Below are 24,802 nucleotides of genomic sequence, written 5' to 3'. Positions count from 1 at the left end.
TGGACAGGGGATACTGCCTCAAAAACAAAGTTGTGCGGTTTACCCTTTGAGGGCGATTTGGTGTTTGGCCCTGGGCTTGAAGCCATACTTCACAGAACAGCTGACAAAAAGAAGGCTTTCCCTATAAAGAAAAAGGTGATTCCGCAAGGCAATAAGAATTTTCGTGCTTTTCGGAAAACCCCAGATACCAAAGAGACAGGCTATAAAAGGCCTTGGAAATCTCAAAGAGGGAGGGGCAAGTCAGGAGTACTATTTCGCCCCCCGGCCACAAACACAAAAACCCAGTGACTGTCATCCAACTGTGGGAGCAAGGTTACAGACCTTCTTTTTACAGTGGAAGACTATAACGAACAGCCAGTTTATCCACAAGACCATTGTGGAGGGTTACAGGTCCCCCCCCCCCCCACACCTGTGCATTTTTATGTAACCCAGGCTCCCCGAGACCCAGAAAAATCCGTAGCAATGACAGCTATCTTGCAAGAATTGATGCTACAAAAGGTGATCACGAACGTACCCCCCCAGGGAAGTAAAAGAGGGGTGCTATTCGCACATATTTCTGGTGAAGAAGCCTTCGGGAAAATTCAGACTCATTCTGAACCTGAAGATTCTCAACAAGACCATCAGGTACAAAAAATTCAAAATGGACATAGTATTCTCAGTGAAGAGTCTCCTGACCCCAATGGCGTCCATAGACCTGAGAGATGCATACTTACATGTACCAGTAGCACCAGCATCCCAGAAGCACTTAAGGTTTGCAATAAAAATGGGGGAATCAACCCTACATCTCCAGTTCAGAGCTCTCCCTTTCGGGCTGTCATCCTCTCTGAGGATTTTCACAAAGATCCTGGCAGAGGCCTTAGCCCCACTCAGAGTGGAGGGAGTATCAGTTCTACCCTATTTGGACGATCTACTAATTTTTGCCAAAACAAGGGACCTATTAGTGAGGGATCTGGAAAAGACAATGAGTCACTTGGTAAGTCTCGGATGGATAATAAACAAGGAAAATCAAACTTGATTCCATCACAGACAATACTATTCCTGGGCTATACTATAGATTCCATCCAGGAGAGAATCTTTCTCCCCGAGGAGAAAATAGAGAAGCTTCAGGGTGCGGTAAAGAAGACACAGACAAACATGCCAATCTCCATAAGAGCAGCCATGTCGGTCTTAGGGCTGCTCACTGCGACTATACCAGCAGTGCAATGGGCACGTCTACATACAAGGGAGCTCCAGCAGGCAATTTTAACGAATTGGTCTTATGGAGAGTCCCTGGAAAAATTAATAAAAGTGCCACCGCAGGTGCAGAGGAAGCTTTGGTGGTGGAGAAGCCCCTCAAACCTGGACAAGGGTCTACTCTGGGGTTTTCCTTTGGAGAAAAGACTAGCAGACGCAAGTTCCTGGGGTTGGGGCGCCCACCTGGACGAGCAGATGGCTCAGAGGAGTTGGACAGACTGGGAAGCCAGAAGGTCCTCCTATTGGAGAGAACTAAGGGCTATTCTCCTAGGACTATGGGCCTTCGAGAAAACAGTCCGGGGCCATAAGGTCCAAGTTTTATCGGACAATGCCACAGCGGTGGCATATATATCAAGGCAAGGAGGAACAAGGAGCAGGACTCTGCTATCCTCGGCACTCCAAATTCTAGCCTGGGCAGAAAACAACCTAAAGTCCATAACAGCAATACATCTGAAGGGAGATTTGAACCTTCTAGCAGACTTTCTGAGCAGAGAAAGAATACTAGAAGCAGAATGGAGTCTGAACACAGGAACATTCCAAAAATTAACAGAAAGATGGGGGGTACCCCAAATAGATCTTTTTGCATTCCAGAAGAATACAAAAGTAGAGGCTTTCTTCTCACTAAACAGGCAAGATCAGGCGAAGGGTTTGGACGCGTTAGCACATCCGTGGAACTTCCAGTTGTGCTACGCCTTTCCCCCCTTTCAGGTGATTCCCTTGGTCTTAAAGAAACTACAAAAAGAGACAACGAGCATGATTCTAGTGGCCCCTTTTTGGCCCAAACGAGCTTGGTTCGCAACAATACAGAGGATGGCGGTGGAACCTTATTGGGTGCTTCCACTGCGGAAAGATCTCCTAACGCAGGGTCCCCTTCATCATCCAAATACCGAGCACCTCAGGTTGACAGGGTGGTTACTGAGGGGCAGATGTTGAAGAATAAGGGCCTTTCAGATAAGCTGGTCTCTACCCTGCTGAATAGTCGTAAGGAGATCACCAGAGCCATCTATTTCAAGACGTGGAAGCGATTTAATAGCTGGTGCTAAGAAGCTTTCGCAACAAGAAATTGTTCCAGTACTAGAATTTCTCCATGAAGGAATGGAGATGGGGTTGGCAGCTAGCACCCTGACGGTGCAGGTAGCTGCATTGTCGGGTTTCCTTGAGAGACAATTATCTAAGGAGCCGCTCATTACTAGATTTTTCAGGGCATTGGCCAGAGCTAGGCCAATACCTTAAGTTTTTTCCTAGATGGGACCTGTCGGTGGTTCTGCAGGGTCTAATCAAAGGGCCTTTTGAACCTCCAGAGGAAGCATCAATCAGGCTGTGGTCACTAAAACTAGTCCTGTTAGTAGCAGTTACTTCAGCTAGGAGAGTAAGCGAGTTACAAGCTCTTTCCATAAGAGAACCCTTTTGTTATATTTTTCCAGACCGGGTAGTGCTAAAAACTGACCCGGGTTTTCTGCCAAAGGTGTCAACAGCGTTTCATAGGGCACAAGAAATAGTTCTCCCTACTTTTTGTCCTAACCCGTCCAGTGCTAAGGAGAGGTCTTTCCATTCCCTGGACGTGAGAAGGTGTTTATTACACTATATAGAGATAACAAAAGATTTTAGAAGATCAAATTCTCTCTTTGTTCTTTTCTCTGGTCCACGTAGGGGGTATAGTGCATCCAAAAACACCATAGGTAGATGGCTAGGAATGGCCATCGGTGAAACGTATAGAGCTTCAGGGGCAGAGCCCCCTAAGGGGGTAGTGGCCCATTCAACGAGGGCAGTAGCAACGTCCTGGGCAGAGAGGGCAGGAGCTTCCCCGGGTCGGATCTGTAAAGTGGCCACGTGGACAAGTTTCTCCACCTTCACCCGCCACTACAGGTTGGACTTGCTATCAGCAGCGGAACAATCATTCGGCAGGAAAGTCCTGCAGGCGGTGGTCCCACCCTGGAGTAAGTACTCTTTTATCATCTCCAGGTGCTGTCCTGAAAGACGAAGGGAGAAAACCCTAGTTAGACTTACCGGTAACGGTATTTCTACGAGTCTTTCAGGACAGCGCCGATGACCCGCCCTAAGTTTAAGGTTATAAAATGTGTTATTGCTATGTTCTGCTTATCTAATTTCAGCATGGCTGGAGGTACTCTATGAACAACTGAGGCCATGGTGGAAGTGTCCGGTCTTTAAAGAAACTGACTGCAGTGTTTCCTGGGAAAGTGGGTGGAGCTGCGCTCTCTCCAGGTGCTGTCCTGAAAGACTCGTAGAAATACCGTTACCGGTAAGTCTAACTAGGGTTTTTTTTTTTTTACACACCAGCAGACAGAGCGTTGGGACTTGAATATTGCTTAGCCGTATTTTCAGAGTATATCCATATTTAGGAAAAAACACTCTCATATAGTTGAAAATGATAGTTGGAAAATCCAAACTAAATCAGTATAACCAAGATAAGTGGGTGCACCCGGGCGGTCCAACAGTGCTCACGGGGATATCTCTAATGGATGGGGACGGACATCTAATAAAAATATAAACATAGTGGATGGCAATAAGACTACATGCACTGAAGGTGTGGGGTTAAGTGAGCCAAAAAGACATCACTGTCCCAAAGTAAAATAACATAGATGGCATTGCAGAGAATTAACAGCAGTAAGTATAGTGTAAATACCTGCAGTGAGCATGTAGGTCGGTGTCCACAGAGATCCCTGGCGTTTACTGGCTGTGTAGCAATGACTGCTCACACAGTCAGACATTTATACGTCCAGGGATCGAAGGGGGACCAATCAGAGCCATGATGTTAGGGCAGTGGGAGGGGGGAGAAAAGGACAGGCAGACACAGGTGCCGGGGATCATCAGCTGACGTTTCCCCCCCCAACACCTGTGCTGCCGAATCTAAGCCCACGTTCGTCTCCAATGGGAATCCTCCGGCCGATATGGCGTCACCGCGCATTACGCGGTGACGTCAGACGTCGACACGGCCGCCGGCACGGAAGTGGGCGAATGCACTGGACAAAGAAGTCCAGTGCGCAGCTGCGGAGAACGACTGTCACCACAGGTGTACTCGCCCAAAACATCCCCATAAAGGGGGTGAAACTGCCCCAAAGCAGCACACCAAGCGCGCCACCATGGGGCCCCCCATGCCGGGGATCCTCGGTGGACCATCAAGGGCACCAACATTACCCCGAAAGATTAAAGTATTTGAATACGGCTGTAGGTGATCCAGTCCATCGGCTGCTGTCTGGACGATTGAAGTTAAACTCGCACAATACGCACATGAGCCACAGGGAAACGTTTCCATGTATTTGCAATACGCACATGAGCCACAGGGAAACGTTTCCCTGTGGCTCATGTGCGTATTGGAAATACATGGACCACAGAAGAAACATTTACTTACTTAATGGAATGCGATTTACGCCCAAACATTTTTCTAATTGCCAGACAAATGCAGTTGTCTATTTAATAATATGCAGCTGCAATTGTTTTTACGTGGGCAAGCCCGTACAGAAACTTTGGCAAAGACTATATCGCCACATCAAAGCCATGCAGACGAGTGACCCAGATGTACCCTTGTGTAGGCATGTTCGACTTGCTCATAATGGCACTTTCCCCAGAATTAGTCTTGGTTTTAGACAGAGTACACCCCAGCTCTCGGGGAGGAGACCTTGACAAACTCCTCCTACAACGAGAGCTTAGGGGGATATTTAACCTCAATGCCACGGTGCCCCCCGGCCTCAACGAGACCTTCAATCTTAAGCCCTTTCTACCTGGTTTCATATCAGGCCTTTATGATAAAAATCAATAAATATAGGCAATCTATCAATAATAATCAATTCTCTCTTTTTCTGCCATCACATTCCCTTGCATTCCTCTTTCTCTCTTTTCCCCATCTTTCTCCCTCTCCAAATCTATTAGCACAATGTGATGTTATGTGTACATGTAATATTTGTCAATCATTTTATCTATACTGTACATGTTTGCAGGCTTATTTTGTAATGTATCTGAAACCTGCATATGCTGTATTGTAATTACTGCCTTTTTTTGTAAAATAGATGACTGGAGTTTAACTTCAATCGTCCAGACAGCAGCCGATGGACTGGATCGCCTACAGCCGTATTCAAATACTTTAATCTTTCGGGGTAATGTTGGTGCCCTTGATGGTCCACCGAGGCGGGGGGCCCCATGGTGGCGCGCTTGGTGTGCCGCTTAGGGGCAGTTTCACCCCCGTCATAGGGGTGTTTTGGGCGAGTATACCTGTGGCGACAGTCGTTCTCCGCAGCTGCGCACTGGACTTCTCTTTGTCCAGTGCATTTGCCCACTTCCGTGCCGGCGACTGTGTCGACGTCTGACGTCAACACGTAATGCGCGGTGACGCCGGACGCAGCATCGGCCGGAGGATTCCCATTGGAGATGAAGGTGGGCTTGGATTCGGCAGCACAGGTGTTGGGGGGGAAACGTCAGCTGACAATCCTCGGCACCTGTCTCTGCCTGTCCTTTTCTCCCCCCTCCCACTGCCCTAACATCATGGCTCTGATTGGTCCCCCTTCGATCCCTGGATGTATATATGTCTGACTGTGTGAGCAGTCATTGCTACTCAGCCAGTAAACGCCAGGGATCTCTGTGGACACCGACCTACATGCTCACTGCAGGTATTTACACTATACTTACTGCTGTTTATTCTCTGCACTGCCATCTATGTTATTTTACTTTGGGGCAGTGATGTCTTTTTGGCTCACTTAACCCCACACCTTCAGTGCATGTAGTCTTCTTGCCATCCACTATGTTTATATTTTTATTAGATGTTCGTCCCCATCCATTAGGGATATCCCCGTGAGCATTGTTGGACCGTCCGGGTGCACCCACTTATCCTGGTTATACTGATTTAGTTTGGATTTTCCAACTATCATTTTCAACTATATGAGAGTTTTTTCCTAAATATGGATATACTCTGAAAATACGGCTAAGCAATATTCAAGTCTCAACGCTCTGTGTGCTGGTGTGTAAAAAAAAAAAAAAAAAAAAAAAAAAAAAAAAGAAAACAAATTACTGTGATGTAAGTATAGATTAGGGATGATCCGAACACCCCCCTGTTCGGTTTGCACCAGAACATGCGAACAGGAAAAAAGTTTGTGCGAACACCGTTAGTCTATGGGACACGAACATGAATAATCAAAAGTGCTAATTTTAAAGGCTTATATGCAAGTTATTGTCATAAAAAGTGTTTGGGGACCTGGGTCCTGCCCCAGGGGACATGGATCAATGCAAAAACGGCTGTTTTTTCAGGAGCAGTGATTTTAATAATGCTTAAAGTCAAACAATAAAAGTGTAATATCCCTTTAAATTTCGTAGCTGGGGGGGTGTCTCTAGTATGCCTGTAAAGGGGCGCATGTTTCCCGAAGAGAAGAAGATGAAGAGAAGAGCGGGAGCCTCCCCCCATGCCATGGGTGCGGAGCGGCCCGAGGAGAAGAAGATAGAAGACGCCGCGGAGGAGATGCTGGACGAGAACGTTGGAGGAAGAACCAGAAGAGCCAGAAGAAGGAAGATAGAAGAAAGAAGAAGCATTTAAATAAAGGAATTGTCAAAAACTGTCTCTTGTCATTTTTAACATTTTTGACAGTTTTTTTTAGTGAAATGGTAGGGGTAAGTACCCCCTTACCATTTCACACGGGGGGGGGGATCTGGGGGTCCCCTTGTTAAAGGGGGCTTCCAGATTCCAATAAGCCCCCCACCCGCAGACCCCCACAACCACCGGCCAGGGTTGTGGGGATGAGGCCCTTGTCCTCATCAACATGGGGACAAGGTGTTTTGGGGGGCTACCCCAAAGCACCCTCCCAATGTTGAGGGCATGTGGCCTGGTACGGTTCAGGGGGGGCGCACTCTCGTCCCCCCTCTTTTCCTGCGGCCTGCCAGGTTGCGTGCTCGGATAAGGGTCTGGTATGGATTTTTGGGGGGACCCCATGCCTTTTATTTTTTTTTTTTTGGCGCGGGGTTCCCGTTAATATCCATACCAGACCTGAAGGGCCTGGTATGGAATTTAGGGGGACCCCCACGTCTTTTTTTTTTTTTTTTTTTTTTAATTTTGGTTCGGGGTTCCCCTGTGGGGAATCTCCATGCCGTTTTTATCAATGAACTTCTATGTGTATTGTCAGCAATGCAATAGCCGCGAGTAGGTTTAAATGGGTTTTTTCCTTCGAAATGTCATTTTGCTGTCAGACTGTTCTAAACACGGGAAACATGTGCCCCTTTACAGGCATACTATAGACACCCCCCAGCTACGAAATTTAAAGGGATATTACACTTTTATTTGACTTTAAGCATTATTAAAATCACTGCTCCTGAAAAAACGGCCGTTTTTAAAACTTTTTTTTGCATTGATCCATGTCCCCTGGGGCAGGACCCGGGTTCCCAAACACTTTTTATGACAATAACTTGCATATAAGCCTTTAAAATTAGCACTTTGGATTTCTCCCATAGACTTTTAAAGGGTGTTCCGCGGCATTCGAATTTGCCGCGAACACCCCAAATTGTTCGCTGTTCGGCGAACTTGCGAACAGCCAATGCCAAAGTCGAGCATGAGTTTGACTCGAACTCGAAGCTCATCCCTAGTATAGATCATCTCTATTTATCCTACATGTACCATTTTTTTGCCATAAATCAATCGGTTTGTTATTAATATATATTAATATATATATACTATCTATTATATGTTTTTCTTTCAATGAAGCAAATGAAATGAAGCAGCACGTCTGTTTTTTACCCCTGAAGAAGGAAATATACATAATTTTAAAAATCCCTCTCTTTGCTCTCCGAAACATGTTGGGTCTCTGGCATATATGCCCCACTAGCTGAACTTTATGTTTTTGATCTGTGGTGCATTTCCAGCTCAGCGGCTGTTTCATTTTCTGTAGTTTCTATTGTACGTTGTTTTTAGGCGATTTTTGTACAAGACATTTTTTTGTATTGTTTACTACTATTTTTGTACTAATAAAATATACATACTTTTTACTTATGGGTATACCCTCATTTACTCTTCTCTGTATCCGCAATAGCCTTGGGGCTCTCTTCTTTTCTCCTACTATATTGGGACCATTGACATTTATACAGCGATCAGTGCTAAAAATAGCCACTGATTACTGTGTAAATGTCACTGGCAGGGAAGGGGTTAACACTAGCGGGCGATCAAGGGGTTAAATATGTTCCTTATTGAGTGTTTCTAACTGTGGGGGGATGGGACAGACTGGGGGAGGAGACCGGTTTTTGTTCCTAAGCAGTAGGAACAACAGATCATTCTCCTCAACCCTGACATAACGGAGATGTCCGGAGGAGGATACATGCAACAGCCAGGTTCGCCAACAGCCTTTTTGGCCCACCCTGGTGAGGGACATAAGCCACCGCTGTTGCCTTGTCTGACTGGATCCGTACTGGGAGCCCCGAAGTCGAGCTGTCCGTGATCCAGACCTAGTCTGATCAATTGAGGTTCCAGGATATTACACGGTAGCCTAGATTCCACCACTGTTCAATGACCCCGAGCCGAGCTCCGTCCCAGGACATCTCCTCACCCGGACAGACTGGTATTGGTGGTCACCCTGTTCAATACAAGGGGAGAAAGGATCTTCCCTACTGAAGAACCGGAGAACAAAGCCACCAGACTAGGGAACCTTAGGTTTCCTGACTCAGCCAAATCCGATTGTTCAGAGACTGTCAGACTTCTTCGTACCTGACCGCTGAGTCCGCTTGGGCAGAGGGTGGTCTCCCTTACGTGTCCGACTCACGGCCCCTGGTAGAATAGACAGGAGGCACGGGAGTGCGGAATGGTATGGGAGCCTGGTAGTAAGGTTCCAGATGCAGGAAGGTAGATAATCTTCAAGCAGCAGGTAGGCAGGCTGGAACACAGGCAACAGGTGCTGAGCAGGAGCAGGACAGGCAGGTCTGGACACAAGCAGGGTTTGGCAACAGATGGGCAACAAGGTACAGAGGAGGAGGCAGTAGCAGAGTCAAGACAGGCTGAGATCAGGTGCAGGCAGAAGTCAGGAGTATCTGAGTAGAAAACCGGGTCGTCAGGAGATTGGGAACACAAGTACAGGTAACAGAAGCAAGGACACTGGCAGCTGATGATCAGACAGCACTGAGCAGAGTGTGCAGGCAACCTAAATAGGCCAATTGGTGGCAAACACCGCACACATGCGCACGCCGACGCGCACACCCGCACGTGCCAGGACCATGCACACCAATGCCCACAGGGGCGCGTGCACCAGTGTGCACCGGCGCACACCGGCATGCACCAGAGCAGCCAGCACCACGTCCATCAAGGTAACCTCTCTGACAATGCCCCCTCCTTGAGGGCAGACTCCGGATGCCCAGTTGGGCCAATCTGGTGGCATGGGAGTTCCTGAATGCCCATAAGAGTTCCTTGGCATGTAGATGGCATGTGCTCTCGGGCTCCCAGGAATTTTCTTTGGGACCATAGCCCTTCCATTTAATAAGATACTGGATCTGGTTGCGCCTTTTCCTGCAATCCAGAATTGCTTCTACTTTAAATTCCTCTTCATTATTGATTAAGATAGGTCCAGGTGGGCTGGTACTACGGCCAGCAAAGGAATTAGAAGTAGCAGGTTTCAGTAGTGACACATGGAAGACCGGATGTACCTTTAGAGAGTCGGCAGGTCAAGTTCATAGGTAACATCATTAACCTTTCTCTTCACCGGGAAAGGGCCCATGAATTTAGGGCCCAGCTTCCTAGAAGGACAGGCCATTTTCAAGTTGACTGTGGACAACCACACTTGGTTGCCAGGTTCCAGGATAAGCTCTCCACACCTCTTCTTATTGCACACTTTCTTATTATACTCCTGAGACTTGGCCATGGTTTCTTGTAAAAGTCTATTATTAATTGAGAAAAAATCCATAGTTTCAGAGACTGCAAGAACGGTACATTCAGGTATTGAACTGGGTAGGAAGGACAGGTGGAAGCCATAGTTGGCAAAGAATGGCGTTTGCTTGGTGGCAGAATGCAGAGAATTATTGTAGGAGAACTCAGCAACAGGTAGTAAAGAGACCCAGTCATCCTGAGAGAAGGTGGAGAAGCAGCAGAGGTATTGTTCCAAAGACTGGTTCTCTGTTTGCCCATTCGTCTGGGGGTGGTAGGATTAAGAGAACGCCAACTCTATTTCAAGGGAGCCACAGAGGGCCTTCCAGAACCTAAAGGTAAACTTGACACCTCAATCGGACACAATACTTGCTGGGACCCCGTGTAACCTTACAATTTCCTTGACAAATATCTTTGCCGTCTCCATAGCCGAGGGTGTGCCTCTCATAGGCAGGAAGTGTGCCATTTTGGACAACCTGTCCACTACAACAAAGATAGTGGAAAAGCCTTCTGACAGAGGGAGTTCCACAATGAAGTCCATCAAGATCATTTTCCATGGTCTTTCTGGGACAGGTAAGGGTTTCAATAGGCCCCAAGCTCTCGTCCGGATATTCTTACTTCGGGCGCAAGTACTGCACAATTCTACATAATTTTTACAGTCATTGAGCAATTGAGGCCACCAGAATGTATGCTGTACAGCTCAGCAGTCTTCAGAGTGCCAAAATGTCCGGCCAACTTATGGTCATGGCAGAGCTCCAGTACAGCTACCTTTAAGCCCTAAGGGACCACAATCTTGTCCTTGTGCCAAAACAGGCCGTCCTTTACATTGGTTTCCACAGACGGAGACATTTCCATAGAGGCCTGTCTTATCCGGGAGAGGAGATCCCCTTTGAGAAACAAAAAGTTCCCAGAAGCTTATGCAGAGGTAAGGTTTTCTCAGAGTCATGAAACATGCGGGAGAGTGCATCTGGTTTGATATTTTTAGAACCGGGTCTGTAAATAATGTGGAATTGAAATCTGGAGAAAAAAAGTGCCCATCTTGCCTGCCGTGGTCTTAGTCTTTTGGATGTTCTCAAGTACTCCAATTTCTTGTGGTCGGTATAGACCAAAATGGGATGTGCAGCACCCTCCAGTAGGTAACGCCACTCCTCCAGAGGCGCCTTGATGGCCAAAAGTTCCCGATCCCCCACGTCACAGTTCCTTTCCAACATTGAGAGTTTGCATGGAAAAAAAAGTCACTGGGTAGGGAAGGGCTTTGGCGCCTTGCCGCTGGGAGAGCACCGCTCCCACTGCAATTTCCGAGGCATCGACTTCCAGAACGAATGGTAGAGCAGGGTTAGGGTGTTTCAGGATGGTAGCCGATGTAAGTTCTTTAAGTCTTTCAAAAGCCGACTGTGCTTTAGGAGTCCAACAGAATCGGGTTCTGTACCTGGTCAGCTCGGTGATGGGAGCAATTATCGCGGAAAAACCTCTGATGAACTTCCGGTAGAAGTTGGAAAAGTCAAAGTGCTGTACCCCTTTTTTTTTTTTTTTTTTTTTATCTGTGGGCGCAGGCCAATCCAAGATGGCGGATACCTTTTTGGGGATCCATTTTGATGCCGTCGACAGAAATGACTAAGCCCAAGAATTGAATGCACTGGAGTTCGAATTCGCACTTTTTGGGCTTAGCATAAAGTCCATGTTGCCTGAGTCGAGTTAGAACATTCCAGACGTGCCTGCGGTGAAAGAGAAGATTAAGATGTCGTCAAGGTAGACTATGACAAGTCCAGGTAATCACGAAAAATGTTGTTGACAATGTGTTGGAATGTCGCTGGTGCATTGCATATTCCGAAGGGCATAGCAAGGTACTTTAAGTACTCAAATCAAGTACGGCTGGCCGTCTTCCACTCGTCCCCTTCTCGGATACGGATTAAGTTATAAGCTCCGTGGAGGTCTAGCTTAGTGAAAATGACTGCGGTTCCTAGCCTTTGGAAAAGTTCAGGCACCAGAGGAAGTGGATAACGGTTTTTAATGGTTATCTTGTTTAACTCCCGGTAGTCAATGCAGGGACGCAGGTAATGGTCTTTCTTTTCAATAAAGAAAATACCAGCACCAGCTGGAGAGGTGGACGGGCGGATGAACCCTTTTTTTTTAGGTTTTCGTTTATGTAGTCCTTTAGTGTGTCTATCTCCTGCTCAGTTAATGGGAAGATTCTTCCAAAAGGGACTTCCGTTCCAGGTAGAAGTTCTATCGGGCAGTCATAAGGCCTGTGTGAAGGAAGAGTCTCTGCCCCTTTTTTGTTAAACACATCCAGAAAGTCCTGAGAAGGTTCAGGAATAGACTGATGTAGTTCCGTGTCTGAGTCCAGGCAAAGGAGTTGAGAGGTTTTAACAGATGTTCCACATTGGCAGTGCAGTTGGCAATACTCAAAGGAATTTAATTTCTCCCGTGGCCCAGTTAATACTGGGATTATGGGCCTGCAGCCAGGGCATCCCCAGGATGATAGGGAAGAAAGGGGAGGAGATGGCATTCAGACGTAGAAGTTCCTGATGATGAGGGCCCATGAGCAAAGGGACGGTATCCTGTGTGAAGGGGCCGGAACTAAGGGTGGAGCCATCCGCAAGGTGTACAGCAAGTCCTTGAGCCTTGGGTTGGAGCGGAATGCAGTGGTTGGCAGCGAAGATCAGGTTGATGAAGCAGCTGCATGCTCCGGAGTCAATTATGACAGAAACTGGGATATTCCTTCCTGGAAGCTGTAATGTGATGGAAAGAGGTGAGTACCGGATTTAGTTGGAAGGCACTTACGCGTCTTGTTGGGGCAGGCCCTCGCATAATGCCCAGGTTCTCCGCACACGTTGTGGGCACGTCTGCGCAGCTTTTCTTCCAGAGTGAGGGAGGGACGGAGCAGACCAAGCTGCATAGGTTCAGGAGCATCCAGGACTGGTGCGGTAGGAGTAGGAGGAAACTAGACTAGAAGAGCTGGGAACCTTGGGGAGCATCCAGGTGGGGCGAAAGTGGCTGGTAGATCTTTCGGAACGTCGCTCCCTTAGGCGATGGTCAATTTGGATGGAGAGGTTGATAAGCTCATCCAAAGACTGAGCTACTCTAACTCGTGTCAACTCATCCTTGAGTAGATCGGATAAGCCCATCCGGAACTGATAACGCAGGGCAGCGTCATTCCAGTCTGTGTCGGAGCTCCAGTGTCTGAACTTTACCGCATAATCTTCAGCCGATCTGCGACCTTGTTGAAGAGTGCAGTGCGGCTTCGGCAATCGCAGTCAGTTGGGGAGCCTCATATAGTTGGGAAATAGCCGAAAAGAAGGCGTCAAGCCCGAACACTGGCGCGCACACCAGTGCCCACAGGACCATGCACACCAGTGCCCACAGGGGCGTGCGCACCAGCGCACACAGTAATGCGCACACCGCCGCGCACCAGAGCGGTCAGCACCGTGTCCATCAAGGTAACCTTTCTGACATAAACCTTGGGCATTTGTCCCATTATGCCAGGATCTCCCCACTGGGAGCCCACATGGAACGGTGCAAATGACTTTGCCTTAAAAAAAGGGTAGATACCATCAGACCCAACACCCACATGTAGATCCGCAGAGTAGTAAATGAAAAAAATGCCGCATGCCACTTCTGGAGTCTGTCCAGGGAAGAAACACGCTGGCCAGAGCTGAAGCCTGGTCAGGCTCAGATAAACCAACGTTCCGGCAGGGCCAAAACAGACTTCCGATAGTATAGACGCCAACTGAAATCAGAGAAAGTCTGTATAGGAACTCATTGTTCCTCTGGGTAATTGAGAAGTCGGCGCAGAAGATCGTCCAGGACCGTCAACCCCATTGACGTAACCATGCCAGATCCGGGGCCAACACCTTGTGAACACCCGAGGAGTGGTGGCCAGATCAAAGGACCACACCACGCGCTGATAATGCTCTGTACCCACAACAAGATGTAGGAAGTGCTGGAGTCGGGCACATAACAGAATGCTTAAGCATTTGTGATGTCTTAGAAGTCAGAAAGACCCCGTGATGGAGTGCCACCGCTGCGTGGACGGACTCCATCCTGAACTCCTGTACCCACACAAGGCAGGTCAGGGCCTTAAGGTCCAGAATTAGATTTACCCTGCCCTCCATCTTTTAGACTGAGAACAGGTTAGAATAAAACCCCTGACACTGTTCCCAGCACAGGAACCGGGCCAATCACACTCTGCCGCAACGGGGCTTGAACAGCCCCCGTGGAGAACAGCAAGCAGTCTGGCAACAGACGACCATTGGAAGGAACAAACTGTTTGGAGGAACACAGCCGGAAAACTATCTTATAAACGAACAAACTTAAAACACGACTGAGGCAACAGACTCGGCAACCAGGGGAACTGCAGCCAAGGGGCATAGCGGACAAACCGCAGCGACTACCCAATAGGTCCCCAAGCAACAAAGGCATGGGGATTCTGCTCCCCCCTCCAGGTATGCCAGCTGGGCTCTTAGAAGCCAGAGATTCCTCTATTGGAGCCATGGTAGCCTCAAGCAGCCTAGAGACAGAGGTGTTCACTACTGGTGTAACAGTCCCCTTCTGAACGGGGCCCCCCCAAAGGGGTACCTTCCAAGCGTTTTTGGAAACACAAAAGGCACTTTGGGCACTCCCAGTCTTCATGGACAAATTTTGTCAAAATAAGAGAGAGAAGGGAAAGCTTTCGTCACGCTAGACAACTTATCCAAGAGGGTACCAGCCATCCCCCACAGCCACCACTGCATCCCCCATCTTGAAAGGTTCCCGCACAGATGTAGGATTTTTCAACAGGGGGGGTAGGGGAGGGCAGGAGTGCCCTATACTCTGAAGCCCACATAAGGGGTGCTGACTGAGGCCCTCCACAGGGGGCACCCCCGAGGCCCCTCACAGGGGGCACTGACCGGGGGCCCCTCACAGGGGGCACTGACCGTGGCCCGCTCACAGGGGGCACTGACCGTGGCCCGCTCACAGGGGGCACAGACCGGAGCCCCTCACAGGGGGCACAGACCCCCGCAGTGCCACCCCTCAGGAAAGGGGGCCACCACGAGGCCTAGTAGGCCGTCGAAGCCGCGGTCTAGTAGGACTAAATTTCTGGCCGCCCACCGCGAGCACGCAGCCCACGGGGGGACTGGACCACGGTAGGCCGCAAACCACGGCCTAAATTTACGGATGCCGGCCACAGTGCGTGGTGCGCGGGGAGATCGTACCGATGAGAGCCGGTAGGCCACAAATGCCGCTGGCTAAATTTTTTGCCAACTGCCGCAAGCACGGTTCACTACTGGTGTAACAGTCCCCTTCCAGCAAGCGTTTTTGGAAGCACAAAAGGCACTTTGGACACTCCCAGTCTTCATGGACAAATTTGTCAAAATAAGAGAGAGAGAAGGGAAAGCTTTCGTCACGCTAGATGACTTATCCAAGAGGGTACCGGCCATCCCCCACAGCCACCGCTGCATCCCCTATCTTGAAAGTTTCCCGCACAGATGTAGGATTGTTCAACAGGGGAGGTAGGGGAGGGCAGGAGTGCCCTCTACTCCAAAGCCCACATAGGGGGTGCCAACTGAGGCCCTCCACAGGGGGCACAGACCGGCGGCCCCTCACAGGGGGCACAGACCGGCGGCCCCTCACAGGGGGCACAGACCGGCGGCCCCTCACAGGGGGCACAGACCGGCGGCCCCTCACAGGGGGCACAGACCGGCGGCCCCTCACAGGGGGCACAGACCGGCGGCCCCCCACAGGGGGCACAGACCGGCACAGACCGGAGCCCCTCACAGGGGGCACAGACCCCTGCAGTGCCACCCTTCAGGAAAGGGGGCCACCACGAGGCCTAGCAGGCTGTCGAAGCCGCGGCCTAGTAGGGCTAAATTGCAGCCCAACATGCAGCCCACGGGGGGACCAGACCACGGTAGGCCGAAAACCACGGCCTAAATTTACGGATGCCGGCCGTAGTGCGTGGTGCGCAGGGGGACCGTACCGATGAAAGCCGGTAGGCCGCAAAAGCCGCTGGCTAAATTTTTTGCCACCTGCCGCAAGCACGGTTCACTACTGGTGTAACAGTCCCCTTCCAGCAAGCGTTTTTGGAAGCACAAAAGGCACTTTGGACACTCCCAGTCTTCATGGACAAATTTGTCAAAATAAGAGAGAGAAGGGAAAGCTTTAGTCACGCTAGACAACCGGCTATCCCCCACAGCCACCGCTGCATCTGATGCCATTGTGGGGAGGGATTTTCCAAAATTTTGGGGTAGTCCTGACCCCCCCCCCCCACTTTCACCCCTTTAAACCAGGAAGGTGAATCCCAAAAGTCCTCTGAGAGTGGTGAAGAATCTCCAGAATTCCCTTTGTCTGTGTTGGCAGGGGAGATTCGAGAAACTGGGGAGGAACCAACATCCTCAGACGAAAATCTGCCGTCTGTTGAGTTTTCTGATCTAGAGGTTCACAGGGAAAATTTTGCCACAGAACAGTTAAGACCCCACACTGATAAAAGCATGGAAAAATATGGTAAAATTAGATGACGGACTAGTGAACCCAGGTAAGACTTGCGCTTACCCATACTTCATTGTGAAAAGGGATCTACTGTATCGAGTTGCTCAAGGGGCGGAAGCAACCATTGAGCAACTTGGAGTGCCCAAACCTTACAGGAAGTTGGTGTTGGAGTTGGCCACTGGGTACCTTCTGGGAGGTCATTTGGGGGCAGAAAAAAACAGAGCGAGTGTTGCAGAGATTCTATTGGCCTGGGGTCATGCAGGAAATAGAAAATTGTTCCTCCTACCCTGTGTCAGTAGTCGGCACCTATGCCACATTTCCGTAACCCCCTGGTGCGTCTTCCCATCATTGAGGTCCCCTTTGAGAAGATCGCAATGGATTTGGTAGGTCCGATAATGTCATTTTGGTTATAACTTGACTATGCCCACGCCTATCCAGAAGTGATTCCTCTGCCAAGATGATAGCAAAAGAGCTATTTCTTGTTTTTAGCCTCGTGGGTATTTGTAAGGAAATGCTTACGGACCAAGGTACACCCTTTATGTCCTGGGTTATGAAAGAGCTATGCAAGTTGCTCAAAGTGACACAATTGCACACATCCACGTATCACCCCCAAATGGATGGGTTGGTTGAAAGGTTCAACAAAACCCTAAAGCAAATGTTAAAGAAGGTGGTGGATTGAGATGGAAAGGATTGGGACTGTCTAATACCCTATTTGATGTTTGCCATTAGGGAGGTACCACAATCCTCTACAGGTTTTTCACCCTTAGTTACTCTTTGGGAGACACCCAAGAGGGCTGTTGGATATCGCCATGGAAACTTGGGAAAGTGAGATTCTCCCCACAGGAGCGTGATTGAGCATGTCGCCCTGATGCAAGATAGAATTGCAGAGGTAATGCAAATCGTAAAGAAGCATTTGGCCCAAGTGCAGTTAGCACAGCAGAGGGTGTACAGTTGTGGGGCCAAGACCTGTACCTTTTCCCAGGGGGATAGGGTATCAGTACTAATCCCTACGGTTGAAAGCAAATTCCTGGCCAAATGGCAAGGCCCATACGAGATAATGCAAAAAGTGAGTGAGGTGAATTACAAGGTCAGACAACCAGGAAGGCGAAAGCCAGAACAGATCTATCACATTAATCTGTTGAAAGCCTGGAGGGATAGGGAATCCCTAGTTGGGAAACTTTGTCACAAGCTCAGTTTCAGCTGATTGCTTGGTTCCTGAGGTTGGAATAGCAGTCACCTTATCAAATCCCCAACAACAGGAGGTTAAAGAGTTTGTGCTCTGCAACAAAGAGGTTTTCTCTGAGCTGCCGGGACAAACATCTGGGGTAGAGCATGATATTATCACCCCGCCCGGTGAAAGGGTGAAACTAAAACCCTATCGCATACCACAGGCCGATGGGAGACAATACGTGAGGAAGTACAGAGAATGCCTCAGTTGGGGGTGATAGATGAGTCCCAGAGTGATTGGTCCAGTCCCATAGTGTTAGTGCCTAAACCGGATGGGAGCTGGCGATTTTGTAACGATTTTCGACAGCTGAATAAAGTTCCAAAATTTGACACCTACCCCATATCACGGAAAGTTGAGTTGATTGACCAGCTGGGAACAGCCTGATACATGACCATGCTTGATCTGACCAATGGGTATTGGCAAATTCCCCTAGCAGAGTCGGCAAAGGAGAAAACTGCATTTGCAACCCCAGAAGGGACATTCCAATATAGAAGAATGCCATTTGGGTTACAGAATGCGCTGGAAACATTCCAGCGGAAGATGGATACGATTCTGTGGCCCCTTTAGAAGTATGCTGCAGCTTACAAGGACGATGTGATTATCTATAGCACAGATTGGTTCTCACATCTGCCAAAAGTGCAAGCAGTCTTAGACTCTATCCAGGAAGCTGGGTTTACGGCCAATCCAAAGAAGTGTACCATTAGACAGGAGGAGGCCAAATATCTTGGGTACACTATTGGGAGAGTAGTGATAAAACCCCAAATCAACAAAGCTGAAGCCATACAGAGTTGGCCAGGTCCCAACAGCAAGAAGCAGGTACAAGTGTTTCTAGGGATTGCTGGCTATTATCAGAGATTCATCCCCTATTTCGCTTTTCGGGGTGTGTCCCTAACCAACTTGACAAAAGGGAAAGAGTCGTTCATGGTTAAATGGACCCCAGAGGCTGAAGCAGAAAGCCAGTCTTTTAAAAAAGCCTTATGTAGCCAGCCAGTGTTGTATTCACTGGACTTCTATAAAGACTTTGTTGTACAAAGTGATGCATCAGATGTTGGGTTAGGAGCAGTGTTATCCCAAGTTTGAAAGGGGGAAGAGCACCCAGTCATTTATCTCAGCAGAAAATTGAAATCCCATGAGGTAAATTATGCCACGATTGAGAAGGAGTGTTTGGCTGTGAAGTGGGCTCTAGATTCCCTCCGGTACTATCTGCTAGGTAGACACTTTGACCTGGTTACTGATCACGCTCCCTTAAAGTGGATGGCTCAAAACAAGGAGACCAATAGAAGGGTAAATAGGTGGTTCCTGGCCCTACAAGAATTTAACTTTACGGTAAAGCATCACCCTGGGGTTCAGATGGGGAATATAGATGCTTTATCCTGGGTTCATGCATGCCTTACTACTGGTGTTCCAACCCCAAGGTCGAAATCTGCTATGTGACAGCAAGCAGGTAAAATCACTTGGTTGTGTCCAGGATGGCAAATATGTGTGTCCTAGACTCAGACTCCATGCAGATTTGTAAAACTAGGAGAAGTGCTGAGCGTCCTACAGGGGTAGAGTTAATGAGCCCAGCTGAAGTAAGTTGGCTCATTAAGACCTCTACAAAAACTTCCAGAATACTTAGGGAGGTGCTCCATCCTGGAACCAGTTTTTTGTGCCTGTTGAGACTGGGGAGCGTGATACCTGTTTGTGGGCTCAGACAACGCCTGTGTGGCAAGCCTCTTTGACGGGGAGTTGTAGGTGCTGCACCTAGCTGATAGCCAGGGAAGCTGTGTACGTAGTAAGTGGCCAAGTTGGCAAGGATATATTTTCATGTTTTTTTGTTTTGCTGTTTTTGACCATTGTATAAATAAACTGCACTTTTGTTTTTTCACCTTCACTACTGTTTGCTGTGCCCAATTTTTGTGCAGTGAACTCTTCCAGAGGGTCACACACACAACCGCTGTCAAGCTAACCCCTCACAGTAGACAGGGAAAACCTGCTCATAAAAATTACCTGTGAGCAACTCTGAACTGTACATGCGCAGTTCCAGAGCCAGCAAATGATTGAACTGCCATTGGGGCAGGTCCAGGTGCGTGCCTGTGCGGTGACATAATGGTACGCACCCCACTGCATGAGTTGAGGCTAAGCTTGCCAGTTGACTAATTAGCTGCCTCCGGAACTGAGCATGTGCAGTTCAAAGCCAGTTTCCTGCTAGCTGCTTGCACCCCACCAGTTTTGAAGGTATGTGTAAAGGGTACTCTGGTAGCACTGATGTAAAGACGTACTCTGGGGACAATGATGTAAGGTGGTACTCTGGGATCACTTATATAAAGTGGCACTCTGGGGGTTACTGATGTAAGGAGGCACTCTGGGGGTTACTGATGTAAGGAGGCACTCTGGGGGTTACTGATGTTAAGGGGACGCTCTGAGGGACACTAAACTAAGTAGCGCTCTGGGGGACATTGATGTGAGGTGGGACTTTGGAGACATAGATTTAAGGGGGCACACTGGTGGCACTGATGTAAGGGGGCACTCTGGGGGACACTGATGTAAGGTGGAACTCTTGGGGTTACTGATGTAAGAGGAAACTCTGGGGACACTGATGTAAGGTGGCACTCTAGGGGATACTGATATAAGAGGGCACCCTGGGGGACACTAATGTAAGGTGGCACTGTAGGGGACAATGATATAAAGGGGCACTCTGGGGGACACTGATATAAGGAGGAATTTAGACTATGGAGGCACTGATGTAAGGTGGCACTCTGGGGACACTGATGTAAGGGGATGCTCTGGGGGACACTGATGTTAGATGGAACTCTGGGGGTTACTGATGTAAGGGGACACCCTGGGGTACAGTGATGTAAGAGGGCACTCTGGAGGCACTGATGTAAGGGGAAACTGAGGACACTAAAGTAAGGGGGTACTCCTGGAGGCACTGATGTAAAGAGGCATTTAGACTCTGGGGGCACTGATTTAAGGGGGCACTCTGGGGGACACTAATGTAAGGGGGCACTCTGGGGACAGTGAAGTAAGTTGACACTCTAGGAGCGCTGATGTAAGCTGGGACTCTGGGGACTCTGATATAAGGTAGCGCTCTGGGGACACTGATGTGAGGTGGGACTTTGGAGAAACTTTAAGGGGGCACACTGGAGGCATTGATGTAAGGAGGCTCTCTGGGGGCACTGATGCAAGGGGGCACTCTTGGGGACACCAATTTAGGGGGGAACTCTGGGGGAAACTGTTGTAAGGGGGCACTCTGAAGGCACTGATGTAAGGGAAGCTTTGGGGACACTGATGTAAGGGGGCACTTTGTGGGCACTCTGGAGGACACTAATTTAAAGGGGGCACTCTGGAGTCACTGATGGTAGTGGGTCACTTTGGGAACACTGTAAGGGGGCACTCTTGGGGACACTGATTTAAGGGGGCACTCTGGGGGAAACTGTTGTAAGCGGGCACTCTGGGGGACACTGATGTAAGGGGATACTCTGGGGAAACTGATGTCTGAGAGCACTGATGTAAGCTGGGACTCTAGGAGCTCTGATTTAAGGTGGCACTCTGGGGACAGGGATGTGAGGTGGAACTTTAGAGACACAGATTTAAGGGAGGACTTTGTGAACTCTAATGTAGGGGGAATGCTGGGGACTTTGTAAGCGAAGACTCTGATGCGAACATGGAGCTCATCCTGTTTGCTTCACTCTAATAAAGTTATTTTTTAAGGTAGGCTCAGTAAAACAAAAATATCCTTTATCTGTGCATACAGTAAAAAGTATGTAATGGAAATGTTTAACCAGGCAGAGGAAATTATGTCATCTCCCCTCGTGGAGCCCTTTTCGTTTCCAGCGAGCAAGGAGAAGACATCTACTGTGAGTACACTAATGCCCCGTACACACGGTCGGATTTTCCGATGGAAAATGTCCGATCGGAGCGTGTTGTCGGAAATTCCGACCGTGTGTGGGCTCCATCGGACATTTTCCATCGGATTTTCCGACACACAAAGTTGGAGAGCAGGAGATAAAATTTTCCGACAACAAAATTTGTTGTCGGAAATTCCTATCGTGTGTACACAAATCCGACGGACAAAGTGCCACGCATGCTCAGAATAAATAAAGAGATGAAAGCTATTGGCCACTGCCCCGTTTATAGTCCCGACGTACGTGTTTTACGTCACCGCGTATAGAACGATCGGATTTTCCGACAACTTTGTGTGACCGTGTGTATGCAAGACAAGTTTGAGCCAACATCCGTCGGAAAAAATCCTAGGAGTTTATTGTGGGAATGTCCGAACAAAGTCCGACCGTGTGTACGGGGCATAACACTACACTGACACCAGTACACATAGGCACACTTTGATCACCCCCTGATCGCCCCCCAGTTAACCCTTTCACTCAGTGTCACCAATCGCTCTTTGAGTGATTTTTTTCCCCATTCATCTTTCAGGACAGCACCATAGAGAGACACCGGCTCCTCCCCTCTTAGGAAACACCGCCTTCCAATCCAATATTTAAATCTCATCCTCCCACCGGCCCCTCAGTTCAGGTGTTTCCTCCGGTGGGGAGACACTGCTTGGGAGCCGTGGCGGATCAGTCAGGGAGGCTGAAGCCAAAAAAATCTGTCTGAGGAAGAGGGGGAGTCGGGTCTCTCTAGCTCTTTCCCTCTACTACTTTTTATTATTCAATCAGGTAAAGGCTGGGGAAGCCATACTTACCTGTTTTTAAAAGACTGAATTGGCGCGCCTCAGCCTCTCTTGGGGAAAGAGACAGCTGAGGAGGTCCACGTTTCTTCTGCCCAGGGGGGCGCTGTGGGAAGTGCCTGAGCCTCTCCTGCTTGTTCAAGCAGCCAGCGTTTGAAGCTCTATGGCCGGGTCGGATGACGGGTGACGTCAGTCCCGGCGAGGGCGGGCACTTCCGACGATTCCGCGTCTTCCGGTTCCGGACGCGGGGAAAGAAAACGGACCGAGCGTTCGGCTGGTGCGACCCTCTTGCTTTGCTGTAGAGTCAGCTGTCGGGGGAAGCGATCGACCACCATCCTCAGCGGACATGTCGAAGACAGAGGTCTCTAGAACTGCTCCAGGAGACAGTAGCACCAGCCATGCTAAGGTAAGTGGAACCCTGGGGTGGTGTTCCCTTACCTAAATCCCGATAGCTTCACGGGTGTTCTCCCCTCACTGGTGGTCGGGGGGAAGGGGAGTGTGTCTGGGACCCTGGTGGTGGTTGGTCCTGGGGGGGGCACTCCTGGTGGTCCTCCTGTAAAAGCACTGGTGGGATTGGGCATTTATGGCGACTCTCTCTCTTTCTTTTTTCAGAAAACCACAGAGAAAAGCAAGGCGCCTCATGGTTCAAAGAAAAAATGCCCCTCTTGTAGAGTTAGTATGGGGGAATCCTGGACCAAGGCACTTTGCAAGGAGTGCATTGATGGATTAGTCAGGGAACAAGCAGCAGAACAGGATACAGATCTTGCTGCATCCGTCAAGGAGCTTTCTAGCACCTTTCAATCCTTTAAAGCCCTTTTTTCTAGCTTCCAGTTGCCGCAAGCCCAAAGCAGTCCTTTACCAGTGCAGCAGAGTGTTGCACCTAGCCCAGTGGATACTCCCTCTGTTAGTGCAGAGAGACCAGGGGGCTCCAGAGTGGAAATTGAGGAGGAGCCAGATAGCACCGCTACAGATTCTCAAAGGGAATCGGATGTGGAGGAGGTGGATGGGGAATCCACAAAAACCTCTCGCTATAAGCTTTCCCTGGACGAAGTGGAGGAGCTCTTGGGAGCTATTCACACCACTTTGGGAATTCAGGAAGAAAAGAAGGTGTTATCGCTCCATGACCAAATGTACAAAGGTCTTGGGGAACAAAAAAGGAGGGATTTCCCAGTCCATGATGTATTGGTTGAGGCCATAAAGAATGAATGGAAAGATCCTGAGAGAAAACCTTTCTTTTCAAGGGCTTTGAAGCGAAGGTTTCCTTTTGCAGAAGGGGAGTCTCTAGTCTGGAATAAGACCCCTAGGCTGGATGCTGCTTTTTCTCAAGTTTCCAGACAAACAGATCTGGCCTTCGAGGACATGGGGGTTCTTGCAGACCCCATGGACAGAAGGATGGACTCTCTCTTGAAGAAGTCCTGGGATTCATCACAGGGAAACCTTAAGCCTGCCATGGCGATCACAGTAGTGGCCCGCAACATGGAATATTGGCTTACTCAAATAAAGGCGCACATTGAGGCGGGAACGCCAAAAGAAACTATTTTGGCTTCCTTCCCCATGCTACTTAAGGGGGTAGCGTATATTGCGGACGCTTCCGCCGAATCAGTGCGCATGTCTGCAAGGTCTTCAGCCCTCACTAATTCGGCTCGAAGGGCCCTATGGCTTAAGACGTGGCAAGGAGACAGCGCGTCTAAAGTTAAACTCTGTGGAATTCCTCTCACAGGGGATCTCTTGTTTGGCCCAGGGTTAGAGGCCGTTTTGGACCGGACGGCCGATAAGAAAAAGGCCTTTCCTATTAAAAAGAAATTTGGGGAGCAGGCTAAAAGAAAGTTTCGTCCTCAGAGAAAGTTCGAAGCCCCAAAAGGAGAGCGGCAGAAAAAAGCTTGGGGGCAGAAGGGCAAGGGGCGGGGAGGGGCGATTTTTCGCCCTCCTGAACAGCCCAAGAAGACCCAATGACGGGGTAACCACGGTGGGAGGAAGATTGGGGGCCTTCCTCCCACAGTGGGAGATGATCACCTCCAACCAGTTTGTGTTAGGGATCATAAGAAGAGGTTACAAGCTAGAGTTTGTTAGAGAAATTTGGTTGTACGCAAAGCACACAGCCAAATCTCCTGTTTCTAATCATAATAGCAATTTCGTCTAATGATATAAATGCAGTGCATCTCACCTTTTGATCGTATCCATCCTCTGGTGTGTGTGTGTGTCTCATGCTCACAAATAATCACATCCTCCTCCTTCAGGTTCCAAAAGCTCACTGCCCGCCAGCCCCCCCTTAGCTGTCTGCGTGAGCCACTTTATTAGCATATCAATAGGAGGTCCCAAAAGCTCGAGGGTTCCGCCTCCAACAGCCAAACACCTCTTACAAAGCTTGTGA

The sequence above is a fragment of the Aquarana catesbeiana genome, linkage group LG12, assembly GCF_042186555.1.
Source record: "Aquarana catesbeiana isolate 2022-GZ linkage group LG12, ASM4218655v1, whole genome shotgun sequence".
Classification (NCBI taxonomy): Eukaryota; Metazoa; Chordata; class Amphibia; order Anura; family Ranidae; genus Aquarana; species Aquarana catesbeiana.
The sequence above is the reverse complement of the archived record's forward strand: the minus strand, read 5'-3'. Positions refer to the sequence as shown.